Source organism: Moschus berezovskii, chromosome 9 (genome assembly GCF_049115385.1).
Source record: "Moschus berezovskii isolate FMDL1 chromosome 9, NW_MosBer_1.0, whole genome shotgun sequence".
Lineage (NCBI taxonomy): Eukaryota > Metazoa > Chordata > Mammalia > Artiodactyla > Moschidae > Moschus > Moschus berezovskii.
This window is the reverse complement of record NC_142468.1, coordinates 48,733,961-48,750,349: the sequence shown is the minus strand read 5'-3', so window position 1 is coordinate 48,750,349 and position 16,389 is coordinate 48,733,961. Positions and strand designations below refer to the sequence as shown.

General features: G+C 42.2%; 1 pseudogene; it reads right to left on the bottom strand.

The window, feature by feature from the left end:
- Positions 1-844: 844 nt before the first annotated feature.
- On the bottom strand, positions 845-1,870 carry LOC129562651 (eukaryotic translation initiation factor 3 subunit M pseudogene; annotated as a pseudogene).
- Positions 1,871-16,389: the final 14,519 nt, after the last annotated feature.

Here is a 16,389-nt window from a genome sequence, read left to right as displayed (position 1 = left end):
GGGTGGTGGGCTTGCTCAATGGGTCTTACTCCCTGTATTCATGGCACCATTATACATTCTGGAAAAAGCTATTGTGTGATGGTCCAGCTGTTTCCTAAAATGACCTATTATGAAGAGACTCAGATGGAACTGGCATTTTCCCCTCTCCCGTCTAGGACTAGATGAGCTATCGGAGAAACTGCAGTTCTCTTGTCATCCATGGTGGGGCTGGGCATAGCCGGGGCTACAGGGGTAGGAACCTCAGCCCTGACCCTACAAGACAGAAATTATAAAATCCTGCAGTCAGCCATGGACTCAGACCTCAAACATTTAGAACAGTCCCTGACTAAATTAGAAGAATCTCTAAATTCCCTAGCGGAGGTAAACCTACAAAACAGACGAGGGCTAGATCTCCTCTTTATGCAACAAGGGGGCCTCTGTGCTGCTTTGGGAGAACAATGCTGTTTTTATGTCAACCATTCTGGAGTCATTAAAGACTCTATGGCTTTGCTGAGACACCGTATTAAAGAAAGAACCCAAAGAGAGTGGATGGTACGAACAATTGTTCAGCAGGTCTCCTTGGTTGATGACTTTAATCTCAGCCTTGTCATCTTTCTCCTCTTGTTAACAATCGGGCCCTGCATCATCAACAAGCTGACCAATTTTGTCAGGGAAAGGGTAAATTCAGTTCAACTTATGGTCCTGAGGTCTCAGTACCAGCCTATGCAATTAACAGGGACCCAGGATTGGATCTAGATAAGCTACCGGTAAGGGAGGGAAGAGTTGAAGAGCTCAAACAATGACAGAATGACAGGCCGCAGACCCAAGACCATGTTAGCCGGTTGGAATTAAACCTGGTTTTTTTTTTTTTTTTTCCAGATTTTAGCCTATGTTTTACTATGATTTAGATTTTCCAAAAAGAACAAAATTATACAGCATAAAAATTCAGGTGTCAGAAAGACTCAAAAGGCTGTTTTTCACTTTGTTCAAATTTTGTTTCCAGGCATTAAGTGTGTCATAGAGTTGTTGCCATTGCTGTTTTCCAAATGTCCGATGTGTGCTATGACTGACAACAACTTTTCTCTGGGTTTGATCAATTTTGCAGTAGACCATTTTAGTTCTCACCGCATCAATAACAAATGCTTCAACATCATCAGCTCCAATTTGAAGATCTTGTTGCATTGTGTCAAAAGAAATTTCTTTATTTTCCACTGCCATTCCCATAAAAGTAAGCAGTCTCATTTTTGCCATATTCTGTTCATGTAGTAGGCCAAGTGAATCAATGAAGTCTTTATTATTCTGATAAAACTTGACATATGATGTCAATTTAGCACTCACAAAAATGGTTAAAAGATCATGAATAAGCTTGCCTTCCAAAAACTTGACTGGTTTTAAAGTAAGAAGATGGTCAAAAAGGAATGCATTTGGATCTTTCAATGCTTGCACAATACACCTGTGGGCATCAACTTGAGCCTGGGAAGCATTGTCCTCCGTGTAACTGCCTAACAATTCCACCATAACTTTTGATGCGGCATCACTTTTCTTACAATCCACAAGTGCCTCATAAAGTAGTCTTAAAAGGGTGTGTTTTTTTTCAGTGGTGAGGTTCCAGTCAGAAATCCATTTTCTAACTTGATCCAGCTCAGTTGGAATATACTGGATGGCCCCACAAGATGCTGCCACTTTAATGAGGCTGCAATACACTGTATATCTTACAGGAGTATTCTTATCCATCCCATGGAAAAGGTTGCTTAGCAACTGCAGTCTCAGAGATGGACGTTCACCTTCCCGAAATTTGACCAGTTTCTCACACAGGCTTTCAATCAGAGCTTCTTGTTTATCTGGTTCCAGGATCAACAGGAGGGATACCACGCTGTTCATCACACTTTTAACATCTGATCTTCCTCGCTGATGTCGATGAACACCAGGACACTCATGGTGAAGGCCCGGGCACCGTGGACGTTGCGCTCGTAAACCACACCGACCGGAAAAGGGAGCTGGGCCGCACGGCGGCTAAACCTGTTTTTATTTTTGCAGTCACTTTACTCACATTGCTCTTCAACCCACATACCAACAGCTGTAAAAGATGTAAAAGATACCTGAAATGCCAACAGACAGAAAATGATGATGACTGCCAATTCCAGACTCCTGCCTAAAGACCCTGAGCCCCTGGGAACACCGGGGCCCGGCCATGACCCAAAAGCCCCATGACACCCCTTTCCAGTAGAAGGTAGCCAGAGACAACAACATCACCCCCTATCCTATCAAAAGGGTCAGAATGTAAGGCCAGACCCCAGTGGCCATCTTGGCTTCTCCTCCCCGGTGGCCATCTTGGCTGCTTCTTCTCCTCTCCATTTCCTGCCAGTGGGAAAAAGTCCCGCCAAACTGCTGAAGAGTCTCTGACGCAACAGCTCTTGACCGAAATCAACCCTCCCTCCTAACTTCCAGAGCGACCAACCCAGTCTAGCCACCTCGACCAGCTGACCTATGAGAGACCGCCACTCTAGACCTCACCTTTTTTGGGAAGAATTACGCTGCTCCTTACTGAGAGGCTCTATAAGTTGCTCTCTGCCTTTGTTCAGCGCGGACACCCCTCCCCCACCCCCCAACCTCGCTCTGTTAGGCCTTGGGGTCCCGCCCAGGGGTGCCTAGTCAGTAAAGCCTGTTACATTATCTATTTGGCGTCTGGGTTCTTTTATTTAACATCATTGGGCCATCTCAACCTTACAGATTATCCCTCCCTCTACCCAAAATAAATTTTCCTCTGTTGGCTTTTGGTATCCTGCCCTCCTTTGGAATTCTACCTTCCTCACTGGCTATTTCTCAGACTCCTTTTGCTGAACACTAATTTTCCCAACTGCTAAATTGTGGAGTGTCTTTAGACCTTTTCTCTATATATACATTCTGGATGATGTCAGAGTCTTAGAGCTTCAAATATCATCTGTAAACTGATCGCAAAATTTATATCCTAGCCTAAATGTCCCTCCTGAACTCCAGCTTTTCATACATAACTTACTTCCAGACATAACCATGTGATGGCTAATGGCTACTTCACCATGGCTAAAACTGAGTCCCACTACCCATAAGCTATGGCTTCCCAGGCGGCACTAGTGGTAAAGAACTTGCCTGCCAATGGAGGAAACATAAGACACGTGTTTGATCCTTGGGTCAGGAAGATCCCCTAAAGGAGGGCATGGCAACCCACTTCAGTATTTTTGCTTGGAGAATCCCATGGGTAGAGGAGCCTGGGGGACTACAGTCCATAGCGTTGCAAAAGAGTTGGACACGACTTAGCAACTAAAACAAACAAAATAAACCATGAGCCATTTCTCTTCATGTCTTCTGCCTGAGTGAATGAAAATGACACTTACCCTACTACTTTAGGTGTAAAAAACAACAAAGAGAAAACACAACCTTTAAAGATTATCTACTTCTCATTCTCTTACATCACTTGATTCACCAGCAAATCCTGTAGTTTCATATTCAAAATATGTCAAACCCAAATACTTCTACCACTTCTTCAGATACCACTTTAGTAACAAGTCACCTGCCTCTGTGTGGATGATGGTGAAGAACTTCTTAAACAGTCTTCTTGGCTCCACCTTTGCTCCTATGATATATTCTCCCCATAGCCACCAGAATGAACTAAAAAACTTAATATTCTGAAATATTATAGATCCACAGAAAGTTACAAAGTTAGCCCAAAGAGGTTTCATGTACATTTCACTCAGTTTCCCCTTATAGTTATGTTCAGTTCAGTTCAGTCGCTCAGTCGTGTCCAACTCTCCGCGACCCCATGAATCACAGCACGCCAGGCCTCCCTGTCCATCACCAACTCCCAGAGTACACTCAAACCCACGTCCACAGAGTCGGTGATGCCATCCAGCCATCTCATTCTCAGTCGTCCCCTTCTCCTCCTGCCCCCAACCTTTCCCAGCATCAGAGTCTGTTCCAGTGAGTCAACTCGTTGCACGAGGTGGCCAAAGTATTGCAGTTTCAGCTTTAGCATCAGTCCCTCCAATGAACATCCAGGATTGATCTCCTTTAGAATATACTGGTTGGATCTCCTTGCACTATAAGGGACTCTCAAGAGTCTTCTCCAACACCACAGTTCAAAAGCATTGATTCTTCGGCGATCAGCTTTCTTCACAGTCCAACTCTTTCAGAATTCCCATCTCTTTCAGAATGTTCCACAGTTTATTGTGATCGACACAGTCAAAGGCATTGGCATAGTCAATGAAGCAGAAATAGATGTTTTTCTGAAACTCTCTTGCTTTCTCCATGATCCAGCGGATGTTGGCAATTTGATCTCTGGTGCCTCTGCCTTTTCTAAAACCTACTTGAACATCTGGGAGTTCACGTTTTACCTACTGCTGAAGCCTGACTTGGAGAATTTTGAGCATGACCTTACTAGCATGTGAGATGAGTGCAATTGTGCGGTAGTTTGAGCATTCTTTGGCATTGCCTTTCTTTGGGATTGGAATGAAGACTGACCTCTTCCAGTCCTGTGGCCACTGCTGAGTTTTCCAAATCTGCTGGCATATTGAGTGCAGCACTTTCACAGCATCATCTTTCAAGACTTGAATAGCTCAACTGGAATTCCATCACCTCCACTGGCTTTGTTAGTAGTGATGCTTTCTAAGGCCCACTTGACTTCACATTCCAAGATGTCTGGCTCTAGGTTATGTTATGTTCAGTTCAGTTCAGTTCAGCTCAGTTCTGTCGCTCAGTCGTGTCCGACTCTCCGCGACCCCATGAATCACAGCACGCCAGGCCTCCCTGTCCATCACCAACTCCCGGAGTTCACTCAAACTCATGTTCACAGAGTCGGTGATGCCATCCAGCCATCTCATTCTCCGTCGTCCCCTTCTCCTCCCGCCCCCAACCTTTCCCAGCATCAGAGTCTTTTCCAGTGAGTCAACTCGTCGCATGAGGTGGCCAAAGTATTGCAGTTTCAGCTTCAGCATCAGTCCCTCCAATGAACATCCAGGATTGATCTCCTCTAGAATGGACTGGTTGGATCTCCTTGCACTATAAGGGACTCTCAAGAGTCTTCTCCAACACCACAGTTCAAAAGCATCGATTCTTCGGCGATCAGCCTTCTTCACAGTCCAACTCTCACATCCATACATGACCACGGGAAAAACCATTGCCTTGACTAGACGGACCTTGGTTGGCAAAGTAAAGTCTCTGCTTTTTAATATATTATCAAGGTTGGTTATGTACTTATAGTAAAATTGGACATTGTTCCAAGGTATGTATGTAGGTTTATGTCACTTTATCACATGAATAGGTTCAGGAAATCATCACCACAATCAATATACAGAACTATTCCATCATCAGAGATTTCCCTCTTGCTACCCTTTTATTTCTCCACTGAGCTTCAGTAGCATACTGGGCACCTACCGACCTGGGAATTCCTCATTCAGTATCCTATCATTTTGCCCTTTGTTACTGTTCATGGGGTTCTCAAGGCAAGTATCCTGAAGTGGTTTGCCATTCCCTTCTTCAGTGGACCACATTCGGTTGTGGTCCATGTGATCAGATTGGCTAGTTTCCTGTGATTATGATTTCAGTTTGTCTGCCCTCTGGTGCCCCCTAGCAATACCTACCGTCTTATTTGGGTTTCTCTTACCTTGGTCATGGAAAATCTCTTCACAGCCGCTCCAGCAAAGTGCAGCTGCTGTACCTTACCTTGGACGAGGGGTATCTCCTCAAGGCCGCCCTCCCTGACCTTGAACGCGGAGTAGCTCCTCTAGGCCCTCCTGCGCCCGTGCAGCCACCGCCTGTTGGATGTGGGGTAGCTCCTCTCGGCCGCCGGCCCTGGCCTCAGGCGTGGGGTAGCTCCTCACAGTCGCACCTCTTTGCGTCGTTTGTTGCGCCGGGGCCGGCGTCTCTCGCGTCGCGTCTGCGCCGCCGGGCCGGCGTCTCTCGCGTCGTGCTTCATTGACTATGCCAAAGTCTTTGACTGTGTCGATCACAATAAACTGTGGAACATTCTGAAAGAGATGGGAATCCCAGACCACCTGACCTGCCTCTTGAGAAACTGTATGCAGGTCAGGAAGCAACTGTTAGAACTGGACATGGAACAACAGACTGGTTCCAAATAGGAAAAGGTGTAAGTCAAGGTTGTATCTTGTCACCTTGCTTATTTAACTTATATGCAGAGTACATCATGAGGAACGCTGGGCTGGAAGAAGCACAAGCTGGAATCAAGATTGCTGGGAGAAATATCAATAACCTCAGATATGCAGATGACACTACCCTTATGGCAGAAAGTGAAGAGGAACTCAAAAGCCTCTTGATGAAAGTGAAAGAGGAGAGTGAAAAGGTTGGCTTGAAGCTCAACATTCAGAAAACAAAGATCATGGCATCTGGTCCCATCACTTCATGGGAAATAGATGGAAAAACAGTGGAAACAGTGTCAGACTTTGTTTTTTTGGGCTCCAAAATCACTGCAGATGCTGACTGCAGCCATGAAATTAAAAGACGCTTGCTCCTTGGAAGGAAAGTTATGACCAACCTTGATAATATATTAAAAAGCAGAGACATTACTTTGCCAACCAAGGTCCGTCTAGTCAAGGCAATGGTTTTTCCCGTGGTCATGTATGGATGTGAGAGTTGGACTGTGAAGAAGGCTGATCGCCGAAGAATCGATGCTTTTGAACTGTGGTGTTGGAGAAGACTCTTGAGAGTCCCTTATAGTGCAAGGAGATCCAACCAGTCCATTCTAAAGGAGATCACTCCTGGATGTTCATTGGAGGGACTGATGCTGAAGCTGAAACTGCAATACTTTGGCCTCCTCATGCGACGAGTTGACTCACTGGAAAAGACTCTGATGCTGGGAAAGGTTGGGGGCGGGAGGAGAAGGGGACGACGGAGAATGAGATGGCTGGATGGCATCACCGACTCTGTGGACATGAGTTTGAGTGAACTCCGGGAGTTGGTGATGGACAGGGAGGCCTGGCGTGCTGTGATTCATGGGGTCGTGGAGAGTCGGACACGACTGAGCGACTGAACTGAACTGAACCCTTTTATAGTCTCTCATTCCCCTTTCACATCCCTAAGCCTGGCATCCACTCATCTGTTTTGCATCTCTATAGTCCAGTACTCTTGCCTGGTAAAATCCCATGGATGGAGGAGTCTGGTAGGCTGCAGTCCATGAGGTCGCTAAGCGTCGGACATGGCTGAGCGACTTCAGTTTCACTTTCATGCATTGGAGAAGGAAATGGCAACCCACTCCAGTGTTCTTGCCTGGAGAGTCCCAGATGGGGGAGTTTGGTAGGCGGCTGTCTATGGGGTCACACAGAGTCGGACACGACTGAAGTGACTTAGCAGCAGCAGCAGCAGTCCAGTCATATTAATAATGAAAGTGAAGAGGAACTAAAAAGCCTCTTGATGAAAGTGAAAGAGGAGAGTGAAAAGGTTGACTTGAAGTTCAACATTCAGAAAACAAAGATCATGGCATCTGTTCCCATCACTTCATGGGAAATAGATGGGGAAACAGTGGAAACAGTGTCAGACTTTATTTTTTTGGGCTCCAAAATCACTGCGGATGCTGATTGCAGCCATGAAATTAAAAGACGCTTACTCCTTGGAAGGAAAGTTATGACCAACCTAGATAGTATATTAAAAAGCAGAGACATTACTTTGCCAACCAAGGTCCGTCTAGTCAAGGCTATGGTTTTTCCCGTGGTCATGTATGGATGTGAGAGTTGGACTGTGAAAAAAGCTGATCGCCGAAGAACTGATGCTTTTGAACTATGGTGCTGGAGAAGACTCTTGAGAGTCTCCTGGACTGCAAGAAGATCCAACCAGTCCATTCTAAAAGAGATCAATCCTGGGTGTTCACTGGAAGGACTGATGTTGAAGCTGAAACTCCAATACTTTGGCCACCTCATGCGACGAGTTGACTCACTGGAAAAGACTCTGATGCTGGGAGGGATTGGGGGCGGGAGGAGAAGGGGATGACAGAGAATCAGATCGCTGGATGGCATCACTGACTCGATGGACATGAGTTTGAGTGAACTCTGGGAGTTGGTGATGGACAGGGAGGCCTGGTGTGCTGTGATTCATGGTGTCGCAAAGAGTCGGACATGACTGAGTGACTGGACTGAACTTAACTGAAGGACATAAATGGAATCACACAGTTGTGATCATTTGATACTGGGTTTTTCATTTAGCACCATGTTCTGAAAGATCCAGGCAGTATTGCTGAATCAATTTGGTTTCATCTTTATTGCTGAATAGTGTTTCATTATCTGGAGGTACCCCAGGTTGTTTAACCTATTGCGGGATTTACCCCTAGTTTATGAATGTTGCAAGTAAAGCTGCTATGAACATTCAGGTACATATTTCTGTGTGGAGATATATATATATACTTTTTTTTTTTTTTCTGAGATAACTGCTCAAGACTGCAAATGCTGGATCACATGATGTGAGCTTTTAAAGAAACTGGCAAGCGGTTTTCCAGAATAGCTGATAATTTTATACTCTCACCAGCCATTTATGACCAGTCCAATTTCTCCATATCCTCACCATCATTTGGTATTGTCATTTTAAAAATTTAACTATTCTGACAGGTATATGATATTTCATTATGGTCTCAATTTCCATAATTGAGATGCTGAATATCTTATGGTTAGTTGCCATCTGTATATCCTTTTCGGTGAAATGTTTCTTTATGTCTTTTGCTTGTTTATTTTTCCCCAGTTTTACTGATACATAATTGACACATGATGTGATGTAAATTTAAGGTGTATAATGTGTTAATTTGATACATTTATGCATTGCAGTGATTACTGTCATAGAGTTAACTAGCACCTCCAGCTTGTCACATAATTACCATCTCTTTTTTTTGTGTTGTGAGAGCAATTAAGAATCACTCTTTTAGCAGCTTTAAAGTATATAATATGGTGTTAGCTATAACTGCCATGCTCTACATTAGATTTTACAGACCCAATTAATCATATAAATGAAAACTGTATTTTTTTGACCAATATTTCCCCACTTCCCCTACTCTTAGGCCTCTGGTAACCACCACTCTACTACGTTTTTTTATTTCAGCTTTTAAAAATTCCACATAAGTGAAATCCTAAAGTATTTCTTTCTATCTGATTTATTTCACTTGGCATAATGTCCTTCAGGTTCACTGATGTCACAAATGGCAGGATTTCCTTCTTTCTTAAGGCTGAGTAATGTTACACTGTGTGTGTGTTTGTTCACATTTTCTTTAACCTTTCATCTGTTGATGGACTTCTACATTATTTCTTTATCTTGGCTGTTGTGACTAGTGGTGCAATAAACATAGGATTGCAGGTATCTCTACAAGATCCTGTCTCCATTTTCTTTGAGTATATGCTCAGAAGTGAGATTATTGGAATTTACGGTAGTTCTGTTTTGAGTTGACTGAGAAACTTCCATACTGTTTTACATAGTGGCTGTACCAATTTACATCACCATCAGCAGTGCACAAGGGGTTCCTTTTTTTCACACCCCAAGCAGCGTTTGTTAATTCTTTTTCATGCTAGCCATTCAACAGGTATGAGGTGATATCTCATTGTGGTTGTGATTTGAATTTCTCTTACTAGTGACATTGGTTACATGTTCATGTACCTGTTGGCCATCTATATGGCTTCTTTGGAAAAAGGTCTAATCAGTTCTCCCCATTTAAAAAGACAGGGTTTTGTTTTGTTTTTGCTATTGGATTTTATGAGTTTGTTATATATTTCGAATGTTAACTCCTTACCAGATTTGATTAGCAAATATTTTATCCCATTCCACATGTTGCTTTTTCATATTGTTTTTTTTTTTCCCATGCAGAAGTTTAATGTAGTCCCACTTATTTTTTATTTTGTTGCTTGTGCTTTTGATATCATGTCTAGCTGTGGAGACAAATGTCAAGATTTATCCCTGTATTTTCTTCCAGGAGTTCTGCAGGTTCAGATCTTATATGTAAGTATTTAATTTATCTCAAGGTAATTTTTACATATAGTGTAAGATAGTGATCCAGTTTCATTCTTTTGCATGTGACTGTCAAGTCTTTTCAACAACATTTATTAAAGAGACTGTTCTTTCTTTGTTGTATATTCTTGTATCCTTTGTCATTGACCATATATGTATGGATTTATTTCTCTATTTTGTTTTGGTCATCTATACGTCTATTTTTATGCCAGTAGCAGACTGTTTTGATTACTATAACTTTGTAGTATAATCAGAAACTGGGAAGTATGATGCCTCTGGCTTTGCGCCTCTCACTAAGGATTGCTTTGGCTATTTGGAGTCTTATGTGGCTCCATAAAAATTTGGGGATTGGTTGTTCTGTATCTGTGAAAAATGCCACTGGATTATTGATGGAGATTGCATTGAATTTGTAGACTGCTTTAAATAACAAGGGCTGCTGCTGCTGCTGCTGCTAAGTCACTTCAGTCGTGTCTGACTCTGTGTGACCCCATAGACGGAAGTCTACCAAGCTCCCCCGTCCCTGAGATTCTCCAGGCAAGAACACTGGAGTGGGTCGCCATTTCCTTCTCCAATGTGTGAAAGTGAAAAGTGAAAGTGAAGTTGCTCAGTTGTGTCCGACCCATAGCGACCCCACGGACTGCAGCCTACCAGGCTCCTCCATCCATGGGATTTTCTAGGCAAGAGTACTGGAGTGGCTTGCCATTGCCTTCTCCGAATAACAAGGGCATTTTAATCTTATTAATTCTGCCAATCTATGAACATGGGAGATTTTTTCATTCTTATGTGCCTTCATTTTCTTTCATCAAAGGATGTAGTTTTCAGCATGGAGATCTTGTATGTCCTTGATTAAATTTATTACGGATCATTTTACTGTTTTGGTGGGATTGTCAATGGGATTAATTTCTTTATTTCTTTTTCATATGTTTTGCTATTTGTATACAGAAATACAGCTGTTTTCTGAATGTTGATATTATAGTGTATAACATTACTGCATTTGTTGATTACTTCTAGCAATTATTTTGTGAGTGTTTAGGATTTTCTGTATATGCCTAAATACTCCAATACATTAGATCTTTAATGTACTAATTAAATACTCTAAATACATTAGATCATATTATTTGCAAACAGACCATTTTACTCCTTTTCCTATTTGCATGGCTTTTATTTTTTGCCTGTTGGCTCTGACTAGGACTTCTTGTTCTTTTTTAGAGTGCTTTTTAAAAAAATACAAATATGATCATATTATTCCACTTGTTTCTGCCTTGAGCACCCTTTCTCTATAATTATTTCATTTACATCCTCACTGCACCTATGTCTATATTCCAATGTTTCTTGCAGAGAGAAGCCTTCTTGTGACTACTTTACCTAAAATAACCTTTCCCTTCCCACTGTCCTGTTATTATAGTACATGTATTTTTAGCTTTTAAACTACCTAATCTTTTTGTTTCAGTTGGTTTCTAATTTTGTAACAAAGAAGATAAATTAGATGCTTTGTCTATTTGTTAAATGATTTCTCCTCAGCATCTTGAAGAGTTATTGGTATGTACTAGTAGATTATCAATTATTTACAGATTCAATGAATGAATACTTTGAAACATTGTCAATGTCTCTAATACTGGTCAATGTTTCCCCATAATTTTTACATCACATGTGGTAAAAAATTCTTTCAGAAACTTATTTAGAGAGACAAATTTGTTTTTTTCCTTAAAAATCACTTATCAGTCAGGGTCCCAACAATAATAGATGATAGTTTGAGGTGAGTTTAACACATGGGTTATTTAGAAGTTATGGACAGGGTGTTGAGAAATCACAGGGGATGGTGTGAAACATCACGTGAGTGACATCTGGAAGTTACTGTCCCTTGGCTTGAAGGTGTGAGGGGAGGGAATGTTACTGGAGCCTGGGAGGAGAGTCAGGTGAAGAACTCCCTGAAGAGGACCTGGGATATTGGATGGAGGTGTATCCTTAGCCTGACATGACCTTGTGTGGGAAGAAACTAGGGAAGTAAATATTTTGACCTCACTCCCCTTCATTTCTTTGACCTCTAGCTGGGATTTCCAAGGCCAAACCTGACCTGAATACTGAGAAAAGGGAACCAGCTGATTAAGTCCATATAGGCCAACCTCACTAAGCATAGAGCAGAACAAAAAAGAATGGATAGTAGATTTGAAAGGGGAAAATGCAAGATAGAACTAGCATTCTAGTTATGCTGTCTATCTTGCATCCCATTATTTTGCTGTACATGACTATAAGTGTGTCACTTTTATAAGTGTGACAGATTTTATGTTCTGAGTAATCTCCTGCTTGATTAATAAGAAGTCCGGTTTTTTCTTCCAAAAGGCGTGGATGTGCACAGAATGGCTTCTCTATTCTGATCAGAGATGCTGCCTGCTGCCCTTTATTTCCTGACCAGGCTGTGGTCCTTGGGCTGACCAGATTCTTTGCCTCCTGTGAAAATGTCTAGGTATTAACCCTCAGGTCTGAACAGAGGGAAGTCTGCCCTACTGCAGGGCCAGGTGTTTGCGAAGGCTTACCCATAGCAGAGCTGCTGGGCCTTGACCACATGGTTGTATCTTTTCCCCTTGTTCTCTTTGTGTAGCTGTGAATTGGTGAGGTTTGATTAAGGGTTGGTGGAGGAGAGACTGACTCAGGAATGGTCACACAGCCTCATCCTAGACCTGGAACTATTATTTCCTTGGATATACAGGTCTTGTTGTCCTGTCTGATCCATTCTGCTGGACTTGTGGTTTCATGTTGGTTTTCATTCAGAGGCCCCCTTTTCTTTCTTTTTTGTTTGAGGCCTTCTCCAAAGTCCAAAAGACAGATGGGTTAATCTATCTGTTAGACCTCACTGTAGACCAGGTTTCAGTGAAAAGCTAAATGGACTGAGATAAAATCTTTTCCCACAGGAGGATGGGTGAATGGGCTGAGATGGGAGAATACCACATACTTGAGTTTTAACTCTTCTAACTTGAAGATTTTTTTTCTTATGAGCACATGCAGACGTCTCTCTCTCTTTTTTAAACTATCTGAAAATATTTCATTTGATAGATATATTTCATTATGAATATATCAGTTTATTATATGTAATAGTTTAATTAATATGATAATTTTTAATTAATGTGATACTCTAAAAATCATTTTACACATCTATACATATATGAGTACACTCATAAGAAAACATTAGTTATTGCTGAGTCAGTGTTATGTGCCTTTACAGTTTTGATAGACATAGTTTAAATAATTCTGTGGCCTAAAAAATGTAAGGTTGTTCCAGTTCTTTTGTGTTAGGAGGCAGGATCCTTTCAAAGGCATTTGCTGCATCCAGTTCTAGAGACTGTCTATGATCCTACAATGTAAAGTGGCTTGTTTAGGGCTGGCTTTCCAAAGTCATTCTGCTTAATCAGTTTGTCTCAGTAAGGATGATTTAATATCCATTTTTTAGTTTTAAAGCTGTGATTGACAGTTCTGATAGTTCTCATGCATTTCTTTTCTCCTACTCTTTATCCATGTGGGTAATGTATTTTTATTCTGTTGTTATATTGTAGGGATTTAGAACAGCAAATATGTGTGTAATCCATTGTGTTGAACCAGACACACATTCTTATATTTGCTTCTAGGTGTTCTGTCTTTATTTTCTTTTTATTTATTTGTTAATTGAAGTATAGTTGACTTAGGATGTTGTAGTAGTTTCAGTTGGACAGCAAAATGATTCAATTATACACACACTCACACACACACACATATGTATCCTTTTTCTGATTCTTTTCTGTTAAAGTTATTGTAAAATATTGAGTGTAGTTTCCTGTGCTATATAGTAGGTCCTTATTAGTTATCTATTTTATGTATATTTTATCTTTTTCTTGTAAAAGTCACTTCAATTGTATTCAAACTGGTTGTTTTTAAGTAGAATAGTTCTGATTTTTTGTAACTGCTTTCTAGATAATAATTTTGATTATTTTTAATATTTTTCTAGTTCAATGTCACGTGATAATAGAAGTTTTACTCTAAAAAAGGCTTTACTTTTTTACTTTGATTTTTTTACTTAAAAAAATCAGACAGACATGGTCAAAGTCCTAGCTCCTGCTTATTGCTGATAGTGTCAACTTAGGTCACTTCAGTCAGTTCAGTTCAGTTCAGTCGCTCAGTCATGTCCGACTCTTCGCAACTCCATGAATCACAGCATGCCAGGCCTCCCTGTCCATCACCAACTCCTGGAGTTCACTCAAACTCATGTCCAGAGTCGGTGATGCCATCCAACCATCTCATTTTCTGTCGTCCCCTTCTCCTCCTGCCCCCAACCTTTCCCAGCATCAGAGTCTTTTCCAGTGAGTCAACTCGTCGCATGAGGTGGCCAAAGTATTGCAGTTTCAGCTTTAGCATCAGTCTCTCCAATGAACACCCAGGATTGATCTCCTCTAGAATGGACTGGTTGGATCTCCTTGCAGTCCAAGGGACTCTCAAGAGTCTTCTCCAGCACCACAGTTCAAAAGCATCAATTCCTTGGCGATCAGCCTTCTTCACTTGGCCTTTGTTAAAAACTCATTTTTTTTTTCTGTGAAGTGGGACTAACTGTCAAGGACTGAACTGTTTTCCTCCAAAAGATACGTCGAAGTTCTCTAATTAGTGGTTCCTGGGAATGTGACCTTATTTGGAAATAGTGGTTTTGCAGACACAATAAAGTTAAGGTAAAATCATGATGGGGAGCCCTAATCCAACATGACTTCTAGACTTAAAAGAAGCAGAGGACACTCTTCCTGAAGCAGAGACACAGGGAGAACCCAGTCCTGTGAAGACTGAGGCAGAGATTGGAGTGATGCAGCCGCAAGCCTAAGAATGCCTGTGGTTACTAGCAGCTGGTGGGGGCAAGGAAGGGCCTGCCCAACACTTTGATTTCATATTTTTAGCCTCTAGATGTGTGAGGGAACAAATTTCTGGGTTTAAACCACCCAGTTAGTGATAATTTGTTACAGTGGCTCTAAAAGACTAGCTGAGATGGTAGAGAATCCACCTGCAATGAACGAGACTGGAGTTCGAACCCTGGGTTGGGACGATCTCCTGGAGGAGGGCATTGCAACCCACTCCAGTATTTTTGCCTGGAGAATCCCCATGGACAGAAGAGCCTGGTGGGCTACCGTCCATGGGGTCGCAAAGAGCTGGACACTACTGGACGACTAAGCACAACACAGCAGACTAATACAGTAGTCGTTCCTACCTTACCAGGTTTTTGTGAGGACCAGATGCTGTCATACATGTGAATGTATGTGAAAGCAGTGATGTACCATGAAGCTGAGCAAAAGGAACTTAGTGTCATTCCCAGGCCATGGGAAGGAGGCATCGCATTTCCAGCTCTGCTTAGTATGGCTAGGTCTTATCTTCCACCTTGTGACTACTTAAGTGGCCACTGCTGGGCATTCTGCTGAACCCCTGTCCCTTGGTGCAGGTGCAGACTCCCCTGTGGGAGACCTGTGTTCTGTTTCATTTTCAAAGTGATCTAGTCCTGTGACCCTTACTCTGAACTGTGTTTTCCCCTATAGCTTTACCTGCTGACCCTCTTTAGGGGAAACTTATTGCTTCCTAATTTATGTCCTGAGGAAGGAAAACAGGCTTTAAGGTCAAGACCTGTGGGTGTTTTCTACTTTGAATATACCTACAAAAACCTTGTGTGTAATGTCCTATGAAAGTCAAATTGAACTGGATTGACTCCACCTCTGCTGAGAACTGAAATTCACTCTGGAGCCTTCCTCACTGATTGCCCTGCCAAACTTGGCAATTTTTCTTCCAAGTCACCTTACCTGGCTTTTGCTGTGAAAGAGGTTATACAAAGGGCATTCGAATCTGCATGAGTATCTGTGTACCTGTCATGGCTGAGATAACAATTTAGAACTTGCTCTGTCAATCAGGAATTATCATCCAGTGCCATCTCATTCTTTCTGGGTTAGAGTGCAGGGAATAGCTTGATGCATAATTCTTGTTCCTAACTGCTGCTGTCAGGTGCTTTTCTACTGGCCTGCAGTGTTGTACGCTGCTAGCGAAGACAATATGAAATGAGGGAACAAAAATCCATTTCATTCAGTCTATTAGTATATATGCAATGCTTACCCTGTCTTGAAATAGGGAGGGGTGCTCTGAGATGCCTAAGAAGGAAATGGAGAAATGTAAAAGCAGTACATCTGTTTGAATGCGAGGGTTTCCTTGAGGAAGGGATGAAATGATCTCTCCTTAAGTAGAGCCCTCATCCTTATTCTCTTTCTAGTGGAGGGTACTCTTCACTGTGCTGCTGGGCTTAGTCACTCAGTTGTGTCTGACTCTTTGCTACCCCATGGACTGTAGCCCTCCAGGCTCCCATGGGGTTTCTCCAGGTAAGAATACTGTAGTGGGTTGACCTCCTCCAGGCGATCTTCCAACCCAGGGATTGGACCTGGGTCTTCGCTTTGCACAAGGATT